Here is a 16,175-nt window from a genome sequence, read left to right on the forward strand (position 1 = left end):
AAAGTTACACAGCAAGTGATGTTTGCTGTGCTCTGCCTTCAGAGGCTGAACCGTGCCCTCAGTGCCACATCTCACACCCTGGGAAGGGGAAAGCTGAGGTGCTGCAGAGAAAGCATTCCTCCTTTCCTCAGAGGAGCATTTTGCTCCTCCTTTCCTCAGTGGAGCAAGGGACAGTGAGGCAGGTGTGAGGCAAACCCCCTGCACTTGCCATGGAAGCAGCACTGCCTTTTGAGCATTTCTCCTGCTCAGAAAGAGCTGCCAGCTTGTGCTCCTCTTCTTCAGCTCCAGGGGCTTGGTGGCTTTTTGTCTCAAGGAATAAGGAGCTTGTCCCCAACCCTGTCTCTGGCTATTGGAACCTCTATCTGCTGATTCCTGCAAAGGGTCTGTGCTGAGCTCCTGTGGAAACAGCCCAGGGGCTGCCAGCCCTCCAGGCAGCCACACACACCACACTGAACAAGCTACACCAGAGCAGAATTCACAGCAGAAAGGAAAAAAAAATGGGGAATTAAAGATCACTCATAGAGATCACAATAAAGAACAAAGATTGTGGCTAGCCACCATCCAAGCTTTTTGACTATGACCTTAAATTGAAAAAACCCACAAATGCCAACAACCTCTAAATCACTGAATAGAAACCCAAAGCAACAAATAGAATTGTCTTATGAACAAGTTTTCTTGTAGAGGTTTGAAACCTATTCCACCAACTTGCCTACACATAATATGAGTGACTATAAAAAGGGCTGAGTGCTGAAGGACTGCTTTCCAAATTTGCTGTTGCTTTCCACGTATTAGGACAATTACCCCCCTTTTCTTCCCCTCAAGTGGATACAAACAATCATGTTGTGCATCAGTAAATTTTCTCATAATTTATAGTGCCTTTTAGCTTATTGTCTCCAATGAAAAAGCTCTTATACTGAGCAGTAGATACACTGAATACTTCAAATAGTACAGGAGAAAGGCCATTAAATTAATTCAATTTTTTCTAACAGACACTTTTGCTCTATTGCACCTGAGTTCCAGTTCTCTTCTTCCCTGCCAAACATATTCAAGACCTAAGGGCCTTGGATACCTTTGAAAAATCTATTTTAATGACAGTGTTGAATTCTAGATTGGAGGCTAAAGACATCCTCTGCAGCATGTGCTATGGCAGCCCATTTCTGCTGCTGGTGCTTTAGTGTAAAAATCACTAAATTATTTCATATGGAAGGAAAGATGGTGTTAAGATATCAGCTTGAGAGCACAGCACCTCCTATAAAATTCCCTGTGCACTGACTGGTCACCTCTTGGGCTGGGGATCGGATCTTCCTTTTTCATCTCTGCATCACAGCACACAGCCCTGCTAGATTTCCCAGCACAACCATTCACCCTGAAAGCTGCACTGCTGCAATGATTGACCTTAAAAATAACCCAGAAAAAGAAAAGAAAAAAGCAAATGGAGGTATTTTTTAGAGTACAATACTTCTTCAATTCATTTCCAAGAGTTATTCTTCAAGCAGTTGGGGGGCACCAGTAAAAGTACAGAGGTAAAAGGTGTAAATGATAGAGCCTGATGCAGAGGACTGAAAATATTGAGAGGCAGTGGTGCTGCTAACCAGCCAAGAACATCAAACTGCTCATTCCTTATCTAGTCTGCATTTCTCCTCACAGGAGCTAGTTTCACGAAAACTAACCATTTATGTTATACTAATCAAACTTTTTTACAACCTGCATTTAACCAGACTGTTCTCTCTTTTTTTCCAGACTTTGAGAGGTCTTTTTTCCCTGACAGCTGGCCTGGTGTTTTATTTCAGAAATACATTAGTTAGTTTAATAAAATATATGGCTTTTCTGGGAAATCTTTCTGTTCCTACGGAGTATGTGATTAACAGGCTGGTGAGTTAAATTTTACATAAGCAGGATATATATCTCCAACCTCTTAAGCATCTTGTCTCAGCTTTCTCTGGAAGACTAGGTCTGTTGCAGGAAAAATGACCACTACTTCCCTACCAGGGAGAGGCTTTTTAATATATCAGCCCTTTATTCTCCTTGATCTAAAAAACCCCTCAACTTTACCAATGAAGAAAACCAGGAGGCCAAAGTAACTCCTCTCACAACTTGCTCACAGCAAGGGAAAAGCTCCACGTGCCTCCAGAGCCCCGTGGCATTGCTCAGGTTTCTGCAGTCAGAACCAGGTTCCCAGGTCCTGCTTTTTTGGCAGAGATTGCATAATGCTGACACATTTAGGTAGGGAAATTAATCAGGCACAGCCTGCCATGATAACCTTCAGTTGTGAGTGACACAGGAACTGGAAGGTTTTGTTGGCCTGGGACATGCTAGAACACAAAGTGGAGAAATGAAACAAGATCTCTTTCTGAAATCACAAAATGTTCTTCTCAGTAAGTGTGTTGAGAAAAAGGCAGTTGTAACAATAAATTAATTCACCTGGATATGATACACAATTACCTGAAACAGCTGCTTGTGTACTTGAGTTACTGGCTTGCTGTGCTAAAACAGTAATTAAAAGCAGATTGAGAGAAGATAGCACTGACATTTGCATTTCCTGCAAGGTCACTTCTGAAAATTATTACTGTAATCCAGGTAAAATGCACTGCTTAATACTTTTAGGTTCATATTTTCTTATTTAATGACAATGCTCAGCCCAGCATTATTTAACTCTTTCCTTCAGACATTATATAATATGCCATCAAAAAAATTACCATAAATTACACTTGTAAGAGGATTAAAACCGAAGTTGTTCTCTCCAAATTAATTTAGGTAAGTACACTAGATAAATAAATCAGCACCCTTCAGCTCTGAGAAAGCACTTCAAGCAATTTGAAGTCATTAAAAATACTTTTAGTTCCAACATTTTGGCTCTTTGAACAGTCTTAATGGTTATATGACAGTATGTTCTACTACTGGCAGTATGGTTTTTATTGCATGCCCTGATCTATTTGATGATCATGGCAGCTTTTTAGAGAACTACAAAGAAAAGCTGGAATAATGAATTATTTTTCAGACAAGACTAATAAAAGTGTTAATCAAAAATACCATAAATGTCAGAAGCTCTCATAAATTCTACATTTTATATATTCCTCCTTCTAAACATTCAAGCAGAAGAAAAATCCTAAAAAGAGGATTAAAAAAAGAGAAGGTGCAAGCCAAGAAAGAGCACAGTACAGTCCATGTGCCCTTAAGAAAATCCCAGCACTTCATTTAACTGATCTCATTTACTGATTTATGAAGTAGTATTATTCTCCTATGACTCAATTTCTGAGAGCTTATAAACATCTCCTATAGATTAATATGATTATGTTTGATTTCTGGTTAGATTATAAGGTATTCCCATATGACAAGACACAGTCAATTATCCCCCCTTTATGCCACTATTATGAAATATTAGTGGGTTTTCATACACTTCTATCAGCATAAGAAGCACTCCCCAACACATTTTCCAGTGACTTGCACATCACTGATCTTGAGACAACAAGAATTTCAAAGTACAACGTGGAAAGTATCTATTCCATTTATAATTACATGCTTCCTATTTTTTTGGTGACATTTATCAAGATTAGATGATATTTGACCCTCTTTCCATCTACTTTTAAATAGGCCTCGAAAGGAAATTCTCACTGGCAATTGAGGAGAATAGAACTACATATAGCACTGTATATTTGTTAGTGAAAATTCATTTTAAGATTTTATGAGGTTCCAAGAACATTATGCTGGAAAGTAAAATTATAGAGCTGTCAGGTATGTCTGTTGGATGGTGTACTTCTGTTAGAGCAATGCCAGGAAGGTTCAGTAATTTTGTTGAGGGGTTTCCATAGAGCTGTGCAGATGCTTTGTTCTAACTATGGTGCAAATACCTGCTAATTTGCTGCACTTTCTAACTGAAAGCAATGAATTGAAAAAAAAAAAAAAGAACAGGTAATGCTTAGACACATAATGAACAGACAAAAAGATGGAGCTTTGTAAGAGAAATCAGAGAGGCTTTCGGATGCCTTGATAACAGTGGTGCAGTAGATGGCCATTTCCAGTCACAACATATATTTTCCTTTACCATGTACACAGACACATAAACACCTCTGGCAACAGCTGTAAAAATAAGCTGCCATTGACTTGAGCATGCATTAGCTATTGTTCCTCTCACAGTGCAGTCTCAAGCAAACACTGACTATATATAAATATATCTCTCTATATATTGCATCTTACAGCAATTCCACAGAATTGTTCCATAACCTCCATGCCCAGAGGAGAGTCCACTTATTTAAAATGCATGATTCTTGGTGTGCAAAGTGAAATCTATACGAAAAATTCCACGGAGTACCTTTGGGAGTACCAGTGTGACCCTTTGGAGAGTGCTGTTCTAATACAGGATACATCAAAAGATATGCACAGTCCCTCTGTTTGAAAACTGTGGTAGCAGATGCTTCTCTGCAGTTCCCTGTTTTATAAAATAACCAGTGACAGAAATCGTCACCATATGCTTGATGTTTCATCAAACATCCAACCTGGCTCATTTTATATACTCGTACATTTTTTCAAAATGTGTACATTTCTTCAACATGTGTACATTTCTTAATTTTATTCCTTTCCCCATATATTTCATACCATTAATATTATCAACCACATAAATTTTACTGGCAAATATTGTAAGAACACTGAAAAAATAAAATTGATTTTCTTCCCCCCAAGTCTTTTTCATCAGTAAAGGCTTAATCTTTGAACAAGGGACTCTGATATGGGCAATTTTTAGTCTTTAGAAAGAAACACTACACTTATTGAATACTTTTTTGAAAACATCATTTTGGGAGAAAAGGGTGTGAGAATTCAGAGAATAATGCATTCCAATATTGCATTACTTTCTAAAGTAGGAGAAATCTGTACTCATCACCTGATCAGTTGCATCCATACTTTATTAAGGTTTGATGGATTAGAGCAACCAGATCAATATGTTTGGAGAAATCACTACATGAAGGGGCAATTCCAAACAAAACTTTCTGGATTGAGTTTGTGCAGTCTTAAGCATGATTTTTTTTCCCAGTGTATAAAGAGCTATGACTAACCAGAAAAGCAGCTTGGATTTGTAGATTGAAGCCTGGGCTGCTGTCAGCTGGGAGATGAAATGCTGTGCTTTAGGTCGGCACAACCCAAGTTCCAGGGACTTTTCAACCCAAGCTTCACCTGCTGTATCTGCCACAACAGCAGCTCCAGTGGAATATGATCCTTTGAAGCTGAGATTTATTTCCCTTCATTCTAATTAACCTGATTACTATCTAGCCATCCACATCTGTTAACGTGAGACACCAAAAAACCCACACGTTTCTATCGTCATCTGCAGAAAATGCCATGACACTGTCTAAACATAGTGTGCTGCCAGGGATTTGAAATGTCAGAGGAAGAGGGTGAATCAGACTATCTGATTAAAAGAGAGTGACAAGAGTTAGGAAAAGGAGATTACTGAACAGTGCAGGGTTACTGAGTTCTGTTTAGATTATTGGAGAGAACCCAGCAGTTAAGTTTGACTAACACAGTACAAATAGATAATGGACAAGTTCACACATATTGATTGCAGCATTAGCCCAAAGAACAAACACACACTTGAGCACAGAGATCATTAGCAAGATGCAATATTGACCTAAGTACTTGCTATCAAAATTCAGGTTTCATGTTCAATGAAGTACACAAATTAAGTGGATTTTTTTTTGTGATTCAAACTTGGGGAAGGACCACATAAAAAAGTGTATCATGGTATTTCCAATGATTTGGTATAACCTTTGCCAAAAGCCTGGGAAGAAAGAACAGGGGAGGCTTTTATCCCAACTTCAGTGATCTTAGTAGAAACCTAAGGTGTTAGTGGTATCATAAGGCTATTATTAATTCAAATCTCAAGAGGTGCCAGTCAAGAATTAGAAGTAACTTGTCATAATCACTTTGGAACTTAAAATATGACTGGAGCAATTTCATATCTGGAAGCAATATGTGACTCTTACAAAGCAAAATAAAAATGGAGGAACAGAGAAACCAAGAGAGAGAATTCACTCTTATTTATTCAATCTGAGTCAGCGTTTCGCTCTGAGCAAACTTGCTTTTTTTTATCAGATCTCTACCTAAAGCACAGGGAGAGATCACAGACTGCTGAGTCCAACCTCACATCACTGGATCATCTCAGGAAATCTTGCTGGGAAAATCTCTGCTGTGCCACTTAATTGTTCTGTGACCCTTGTTAAGTAACATCACCTCTGTGCGTTTCCATTTCCTTGCCTGCCTCTGATCAGCTACAAAATAAACATAAAATGTCAGGGTAAGGACTCTTCCTACCACACACTTGCACTTGTCCCTTGGGAATTCTGATTTCACATGGAATTGCAATTGTGTAACAATCTAAATTGAGCATAACAGTTCATTGAATTATGCAAAGATCAAGATCTGAAAGACCAACAAGAGAAAGAATTAATAAAAGTATCTGATTTTTTTTAAAAACCCTATGAGAAGATTTAGATAGTGCCATGAGTAGTGCTGAATAAATGTATATATATACTATATATATACTATTTTATTCTTATAAACAGAGATGCCACTTCTAAATGAATGGCTCCTTCCAAGATAATAGAGGAAAAACTAGATTTTTTTTTTTTTAATTTTTATCCTAGTGACATTAGCCTCACCAGTATCTGTCCCAGATGGAGGTCTGGTAGCAGATGTCTGCCTGTATGCAGGGATCATTGACCTCTGAAATCTGAGCTCCATATTAAAGACTTTAAGAATGAATCTTTCTTTTAAAGGAGAAGATAACCTCTTTTTTTCTGAAAGAGGAAAGAAAAACCCATGACAACACAAACTTTATTTTCTTATAAACCTAATTCCACTCACCTCCCTTTGATAATAAAGTTTTACTGTGATAATAAAGTTTTACTGTTATTCTACAGAGAGTCCAGGCTAATGAGTGCAAATTTTAACCTGAAAATTTAGGGAAGTTTTATTTAAAATTTCTATTTTCACAAACCCAGATTCCCAGCAAGATCAGAATTACAGTATTCTGTCTCAGACCTCTTGTGATTTAGAAAATCTAAAAGGTCTAACCAGCAACATTTCTAACTCATCATCCCTTGTTTGGTTCATCCTGTCTTTAAATCTGACAGTGATGAGGCTGCTGTGAAGGGGCTGCCATGAGATCATGCAAAATGCACCAGTGAAGCTTAATGTGTGCAATGACAGAGGTACAGGAAATAACTAATTTCTCATTTTCTGCCTCTTCCTCTCTTTCCTGTCAAAATTCTAATTACATTAAAAAAATGCATTTTACTGACATTGTGTCAAGTAGTCATAACTATTACCCAATATAAGTGTTTGACTCTGGCTCCCAAATAATAATGTTAATGAGATAACACAGAGCAGAGGGAGTGTGGGCTGCCAAGCCTGTGCAGCAAGTTACAGAACACTTCTGATGCAAATTGTTTCCTCCTGGACACAACTGCATTTGATTTGAAGATTTCTTAGTGTATTCATTTTCAGGCTATATCATCCAACATGCTGCTTATATCATCATCACTTTGCACAATCTTGCTTTCTGCCAAAAAGAAGCTTCAAAAATAACATAAAGTCATGGTAGAAATCAGGCCATATTGACAGGCCATTTTAATGTTCTTTCAGCACTCCTTGCTCCAGATTGCATATTCTCAACCATAATTTCCTTCATCATTCACCTCTCTCCAACAGCAGTACTTACATTAATTATCTTTGGAAATTATTCTACTGTATTGCACCATCATATCCAACACGCATTTTTCCTCCTTAAAAAAAAAACAAAAAAAAAAAGTGGGATTTGCCCTTTTAATGTCTTTGGATTAATTGAAGCGCCATCCTCTGCTCTTTTACTAAAGAAAGGAACTAAAGTAGATCTTACTGGACAAAAGCAATCTCTCATCAGACCCCTCTTTCTAAAACCAGAAAAAAATAATTGTATTGCCTCCCATTCTACTTTAATTATACCCATACCAAATGTCTTCAAGTTAACCAGTTTAAGAAAAAAGGCTTTGTAGTAATTGCACACTCAGCTGGGCTCTTTGTAATTCCGTCTCTAATGGCCCTTGGAGGTCCCTTGACTCCTAGAATTCTGCACAGGCATCAGGGACTGGATAAAAGGGATGCAATCCTGCTGGTGAAAATGCTAAACTGAACAGAATCAGTTCCTTGCCATCCTTTTTCAGAGGCTTTATATGTGCAGGGTCAAAAGAACAAACGACAAGTTGCTCACTATTTGCATTCCTTAATGAACAGCTGGAGGCAATTGGGACATTGTAATAATGAAAACAACCTAAACAGAACATAATTTAAAAGAACTTTTTTGCTTGTGTTTTTTAATAGTGGGGTTAACATCATAGACACAGAAACCATGCCCTTCTATTTTGAAAGTGCTTTTACAATGACCTTTCCATCCTCAGAGACATTCTGTATGCCAGGCAACTTAGGAAAGGATCAACGTTTTCTCTTTTGATTTATAATTAATTTGTGTTATTTTCAGGTAAGATAATATATTTATAACAGGCCTTATGATGTTCTCCTCCCTCTTGCATTTCAACATTCAGTAAGCACAGGGATTTTGCAACCACCTTTCCCAGAGATTCTTCTTTATAACTTTTCATTTCAGAGGCAGGAACTGTACACCTGCAGTTAGGGTAAAAGTCAGCACTTAAAGCAGAAATTACATTTCTTTCTTCTATATGAATAATAAATAGAATAAATACAGGATTAATGTCACAGTGCTTTCCCTACTACAATGTCTGAATTTCCCCAGAGGCAAAATGAATTGTGATCTTTTTCCTTGAACAAAACAAGCCAAATAACACACCCCCCTGAAAAAAAGCCAAAACACAAAAACTCCATCAAAAATATCCTAAAAAAAACCCCAAAACCTAACCCCAAACATCACATAAAAAACCACCAAACACTCACCAAAATGAGGATTTTTTTTAAAATTAGTTAAATCCTAAAGATGTGGTCACGGCACTGAGCCTGATGGAGTTCAAGAATATTAAACAAATCTCCTCCCACCATCCCCAATATAATTTAAAATCTTCCACTGTTGTGCTTATTTTTCTTTTGAATAGTGTTCTCTGGAGATAACAGTGGTTTCCCCACACAAATCTTTACAACTGGTTTTTTTTTTTTCCTTTCAGTATTGCCAAATAGAACTGTTCTGTTCCAGAATATACAGGAGGAACCACTCTGGATACTCATCTCTCACTGCTCTCCCTAGAACTGAAACAAGGTGCTGACTGCAAGGGGGCACTCAGAGAAAGGCTTTCATCTCCTCCAGCTCTCCCTGAAGCTGTTTCTGCCCCTGCTCAAAGCACAGGAGACCCCCAGCTCGGGGCAATGCAACAAAAATCAAAGGTGGTGGCTTTGCTAAAGGAGGACAATTCCTCATAAGCTTTTCAGACAGGCAAGTTTTTTATATTTTAGCCTTCCTTGACATATTTCTGACTCCTCTGTTTGGGACTGACAAGGCTGCTGAGCACAGGAATCATTCCTGATGTGCCTATGAGGAACTTGACAACAGAAGGAATTAAAATAGGAATTAAAGTTAAATTCTGTAGGACATAACTGAACTGATCAAAAAGGGCACATCTGGTTAGATATATTCTGCAAGGTACCAAGAAAATAATCAAAATTTTAAATGTAGATATATCTTTTGTTTTACAATAATGTAATACAAAAAAAAAAATGAACCTATCCCCACTCTGATCGAAGTTATTAACAATGATTCTTTATCAGCTTTCATTTTTAGCTAAGATGACCAGAGAAAATCTTCGTCATTTTTTTCAGCTGCTCTGGACTGTAAACCAAAACAATTCAACCATTTTAGCAGCAAGGCTGGGTGCTCAGGGAGGAACTCTCAAGTACTATTATCCTTGATAGCATCAAACACTATAGTTTGTGCTGTGTGTAGCAGTTTTGAAATGTGTCACAGAGATGGAGTGATTCATACTTTGTATTTTTCTCGACAATAGATGTTAATATTTTCTGGTATTTAGAGTGTCAGCTTTTTGACAACTTATATTGCATTTTGGGCTTGTTGGCGGTTTTTCTTGTGTTATCTGAAAACTAAATTGTGTATGACTTGGTACAAAATGAAGCCAATCACTTGACTACCACTTCTAGCCTCTCTTCTTGTAGATACTTTCACAAAGTAAATAGTCTTGCGAGAAGGCAATGAAATCTTGGGGGGTGGGGGTGAGGGGATGAAAGAGAAAAATGGGGGAAAAAAAGGATCACAAAAATGTTTGCATTTCAGTCTGAACAATGAATTTTGAAGGTGGTTTTCTTGAGGAGAGAAAGCAACATCTGCTAAGTCATGGTCATTAAAGCACTTCACATCTTGTTTTCATACTCTCATCTATAAAAATCCGGCTATGCAAGATCTAAGTTAAGACATAAAATAACACAATGTCTTCCTCTGGGATCTCACCTCAGAAAATTCAAAAGTAATGCTTAAATTGCTAGAGCAATTCCTGAAAATTGGGTAAAAACTTCCATGGAAAAGTTGGGATAGAATTTATGTGGACATATGCTTCCCCCAAATTTTCATGTTAGCTTCATAGTGCCCTCCAAGGCCCCATGCAAAGCTTCCAGGTAAGAGTAAACTAACACTGAATACTTTACTGTGCCTGTGGAAAAAAAATCACAATATTCAAGTTTGACTTCTGCTCTTTTAAAAGCTTCACTTTACCCTTCTTGCTAGGAAGGAGCAAGACAAAGTCAGCTATAAGGCTCAGAAGCACATACCTATTTTACCATAGTTAAGAACTTCTCATACAATGTTAAGGGGTTGGAAGGGAGCTTAAAGATTTTTGAAGCATTGTTGAAGAGCAACAGAATACAAAAGTTCATACAAAGGAGAAGTGTCAAAATGTGACATTTCAATAACGAGGAGGGAGCATGGCTTGTTACCAAGCTCAATACACAAAGGAGAAGAATTACCGACCAATTCCAGAACTGCAGCCTGGTCTCACACCCCCTAAAAGAATTTGCCTTCAAAGCTGGCTGTGACATGCCAGGACCATGTGGGACAATAGAACAAAGGGACAATGAGACTGGCAGAGCTGCCGTGTTTGGTCCTGGCATTAAGAGCCTTTCACAGGTCATGTTTTGCCTGCAGAAACTGCAGAAACTCTCCAGGAGCAAATTGCCTCTGTCAGGCTCTCACAGCACACCTGTTAATGTGATGAAGGAAAATCTTTCCCTCAATCCCAAAGGAAAATTATCCCCTGCAGATCCTTTTGCTCTTTCCCTCTCTCCCCTTCCTCCCACATCACGTAGCAATAGCAGCTCATGCAAGTGTAGTGGCTGCTCCTAAGGGAAAGAGAAGTATTGGACATTTACCCATAAAAGTTCATCATGTGACCACATTTACAGTAACAGACTTCTACAACAAGAATACACACAGTAAAAGCAGGTTCCAACTTCTTTCCCAGGAATGAAAAGAGATCTAGTAGGACAAGAGATTATTACAAAGTTATAACCTGGTGGTTTCTTTGATATCTCTTCTCTAAAAGCTGATGCTGGAAAAGTGAAGCTAAAGAGATGCAGCGTAAGTAACAGCACTGCTTAAAAAAATCAACCCAAAGATATTAATTACATGAGGTCAAAATCATGGGAGAGGGTTAAGGGAAAGGCCTATAACATACTAACTTCATCCCTGAAGCCTAAAAAGGCTTTCTGTTCCAGAAAGACAAAAGATTATTGCAAAACTTTTCCAGTTTCAGTTGTCTCTGCACAGGTCAGACACACAAACACACAAAAGAGAAAAAAGAGGCAGGATAAGTAAGATCTGGGGGATCAGTGACCACTACATACCTCCAGGAAAGAAAAATAATTATTACCCAGAGCAGAAAAACACCTCTATATCATCTCTGAAATTGTGGAAAACAACTGGAAATTATATGAAGATAACTGTAAAAAACACACTTTGAAAATAGCCTAATTTATGAGACTGGCTTTGTAGAACAGAAAGATTCTCATTAACTATGTCCAGTAAAAAGAACTAAGAAGAATAAGATGCCACAATGGGAAGGCTGTGATTGCATCTCTAAGACATCTCAGTTTGCAAGAGTGATTCTGTAATTTGCCTAATTTAAAACCATAATTTCCGAAGGGAGTTGTTCTGTCCAGCATTAAGCTCATGCATCTCCAGGGCTGTAACATGTTTGTAATCCAGGAGTGGTGGAGATGATGCTGTGACTAAATCCTGCAACCAGCATCACGTGATAGCAGAGTTAGTGGGAATCCAGTAAACACATCCAGCTGAAATCCAGGCAATTTAGCCTTTTCTTGGAGCATAGGTGCCACAGCTGTAGGTCTCAGCTGTCACTTCAGAAAAAGCACGGCCCAAGCCTGAGGACCAACTTCCTCCACACCAAATACTGAAACAAAAGAAAAACTAACAAAAAACCCCAAATAAACCTCCCCTAAAAAAAATAGCTCCAGAAGCAAAATCTCTTACTCTCTGCTTGCCAGCAGAGCTTGGTGCCCTAATTTCCAGTCTGCCAGGATTTTTTCTCCTGCTGCACTTCTGACCACTGGCAACCGCAGTGCCCAGCACCAAGTGAGGGACTGCGTCAAACTCACAACATCGACACTGTCACGATAGCTGCGTCCCTCTCCTGACACTTACAGTTAAACCCTACAGCCTGAAAAGGACCTAGAGCCCCCAAGTTTTTCTGGGTAACTGTTTCAGGCACCAAAGAAGAAATTCCACAGTAACATCACCCTGTGAACACATAGTTCTGACCTGTGAAGACAAAAGCTGTTGCAATTTTTTTTCCAAGTCTTCAGCTTTCACGAAAGCATCTGTTTGCTTCATCAGACATTACTGAGATCACATGAACACAAGGTTACCCTTAAAATTCACTTTACCATTTGTCATACACATCCTCTGATGGCAGCAGCACAAGGTGCAGTTACTTTAGGCTCCATTTTAACAATTTTTTCCAAGTGCCGCCTCTGTAGAAAAAGTCTAATCTTTTATACAATAACTACTACTACTTGTGGCATTATGGCACCCATATCTGACTCATCCTGCATAAAGAAAAGGGCAAATCTCTCTCATTCAATAATTTCTGCAAAAAGCTCAGCTGCTTGCTCTTGAGGCAGCTCCTCTTTTAGAAAGAGATGCAGTTTTGATCAAAGACTTCCACTAATGGAAAATCTATCATATTCCCTGAATGATGCATTCCAATAATAAAATACTTTGGCTTCTGAAAATGTGCATCATCTTTCCTGATCAAATTCTCTGACTTTCAGGCTCAGCCTCAGGATCTTGTTATGTTTTGTCTTCATGATAGATGAATCCCCAATACCAAGCATCTACTCTCTGTGGAGTAGATACGTCACTCCTTGCACTTATCTTTGAGAAACCAAGGCAAATAGAAGAAAACAGGAGCAAAAAGAAAGCCTCCATATAAATCTGTTTAAGGTTGGCTCAATGTTTTTAGACAAAAAATTAGTCTCATCTTGCATCATCTCCTAACCAAGAGTCAAGTACAGAAATTCAGATTTAAAGTCAAAAGGGAGATTCTTTATGTACCCACTCCTCACCCCCTGAAAAAAAAACAAACCAAAACCAAACAAACAAAAAAAAGAGGATCTAATATAAGACTTTTTATCAATCATGTCCCTTCTATGTGAAGATAGATCCATCAGAGCTGATTGAAGTAAAGAACTTCTGAGCAAATCCACCAAATGGGAAATACAAGGGGAAATCCTCACATGCAAATTATCTAGGAATTCTTTTTCTAATGTTCCTTCAGAATTATATCATGGATTTACCATACTCTTAATTATGTGGAGGAGTAGTAAATAAGGATGAGAATTTCTATCCAAGTGAGATGAAGCTACACAAGTGACCAAGGAGATAAACATACAACACCATTTTGCCAACACAGCAGTACTACTGATGCTTAAAACAAGGTGAAAAAAGGTGGATATGAGGAATATCTGGAAAACACATGGAAAAGGAAACATCTTGTGATCTAATTCTGACTGTTATTCACCTTTTGGGAGCAGCAACACATCTTTAACAGAGCATGGTAACTCTAGCATCAGAGGAACAAAGCACTAAGCTGGACTGAAAGCCACATACCTGACCAGCAAACTTCTCCACTTCACATCTTCAGCAGAGTGTTCACTACAACTACACAGAAAATAACTCTGCAAAATGAGTAAATACTCCCCTGATGGCCCAGAAACAGAGGAAGCTCCAGTCTTAGGAAAAGCTGCAGAGGCATACAAAAACATTATCTGACATGGATGAAATTTTCAAAATCAGAAATGCTTCACAATTTTAATGGTGGCCAATGGAGAGGAGAATTTAAATTCACATAGATATTTCAAGTTAATTGATTACTGACTTGGTTTTGGGCATGATCACTGTAAAAACACATTGCTTTGGTCAAGCCAGACATATCTCCTGGTATTTTGTTTTCTGTTTTGAGAAATACCCTGGTCCTCTTTGCCACACACACACTACTCAGTAGCAAAGCATTGGTAAGGGTTTCTTTTATTTGGTCGGTAAGAAAACAGCATCAGTACATTAATAACCAATGATAAACAATGCAGTTGAACTGTCCAGCACCTAGATATCTCATATTCTAGCTTTCTTTATGTATACACACATTCCCATAGTCTAAATGCATTTTTACAAGTTGGTAGCAGCTTATGTTAACAATCTGCACACACAAACACACACACACACACACGTATCTCAGCAGGAATTATTTTGTATTATTCAGCCCAGCAAAGAAAACCTGCAGTAACTGGCATTTCCAGTAGCCATGCACAATTTGTATGAACAGTTAAGGTCAGATTAGAGGGAGAGAGGAAGAGACACAGGGAGACACAAGGAGAAAAGCAAGCAAAGCCACACGTTGAAGACAGGCTGTTGTCTCTCAGTTCTTCAGGTGAAAAGCTAAGGGCTGGTAAGAGGCAGTTGTCCATATCATTGTATGGAAAAGTCTCCTTGGCTAAAAACAGCATCTAGAACTGCATTTGTAAAGCTAGACCAGCTGGGAGGTGCCAAAGAAAAAAAAAAGTAGAATAGCAGAAGAAAAACTCTAAGTGGCAAAGCATATTCAGGAGAATTAATATACCCTTATCTGGGAAGTCCAGGCTCACCAAAGCTACTCTGGAGGAGGATGCACTTTTTGATGAAAGAGTTTCTGTTCAGGTCTGTCCTTTGAGAATTGTGGTGACTACATGAGCTTGGGGTCACATTTAGAACAGAGATACTGTAAAGTCTTGCAGACCTACTAAAGCATGCCCAGATGGCACAAAAGGTACTGTGATGTGGGGTTTGGTATGACAACAGGGGAATTACAAAATTACCCAGGACAGTGAAAATCACTAAACCTCTCTCCACATGGACTGATTCAAGGAAAGACAAAGGCAAAGTGAGCCCTTTAACTTTGGTACAGTATTTCTCTATATGCAGTAATTTTTTTTTACACATTAGCAGAATTACTTAGGTAACCAACGTGGTTAGGCAACATGTCTTTATACAGACACACTTTGAAGGTCAACCTTAGCAAACACTGTGGTTCAAGTCATTTTAAGATATTAAACACAACTGGTCTAACAGAGCTGCAATTTATAATAAAGTGAAAATAAGGACACTTCAGGAGGTGAAATAATTAAATGTATAATCAAGTTTCAAGTATCGAATATTTAGTCAGGAAATGTACAAAGATATCCTCCTATTGGCTTAACACAGAGGTTCAAGGTAGAAATCTGTTAGAATGCCCAGGCAGCCGTGGCTGACCACATTGTGAATGTCAGCTCATTGACTGAGGTACTGAACTCTTGCCATTTTAAACTTAGGCAAGTCATTAGCCATGAAGAAAAGCTAAGACTATTAGTTAACTGCCTGTTCAGTTGCAGGTACAAGCATGGTACAATCTGATCAACCAAGCATAAATATTTTCTGCATTTTAGAGCTACGCATGACATACAGAAACCCCAGAGGTGCTAACATCATTGCAGAAAATATGTAATTAAAATTTACCAATATAACTTGCAAACAAAAAGAAAAAATCCATAAAAATGTGTGAGAGGCTTTTGGGGAGTCCCAGGAGACAGGTAAGGGGTACAAGCACGTGACATTCCACAGTACTGAGGGAGGCTGGCTGCGTGCCAGT

General features: G+C 38.4%; 1 protein-coding gene across 2 annotated transcripts in view; it reads right to left on the minus strand.

Moving 5' to 3' along the window:
- ATRNL1 (attractin like 1) overlaps positions 1–16,175 on the minus strand; it is a 428,574-nt gene that overhangs the window by 70,617 nt on the left and 341,782 nt on the right. The window lies entirely within an intron of this gene.

This window comes from Melozone crissalis, unplaced genomic scaffold (assembly GCF_028551555.1).
Source record: "Melozone crissalis strain CALT ecotype California unplaced genomic scaffold, PUWL_Pcris_2 ptg000019l_1, whole genome shotgun sequence".
Lineage (NCBI taxonomy): Eukaryota > Metazoa > Chordata > Aves > Passeriformes > Passerellidae > Melozone > Melozone crissalis.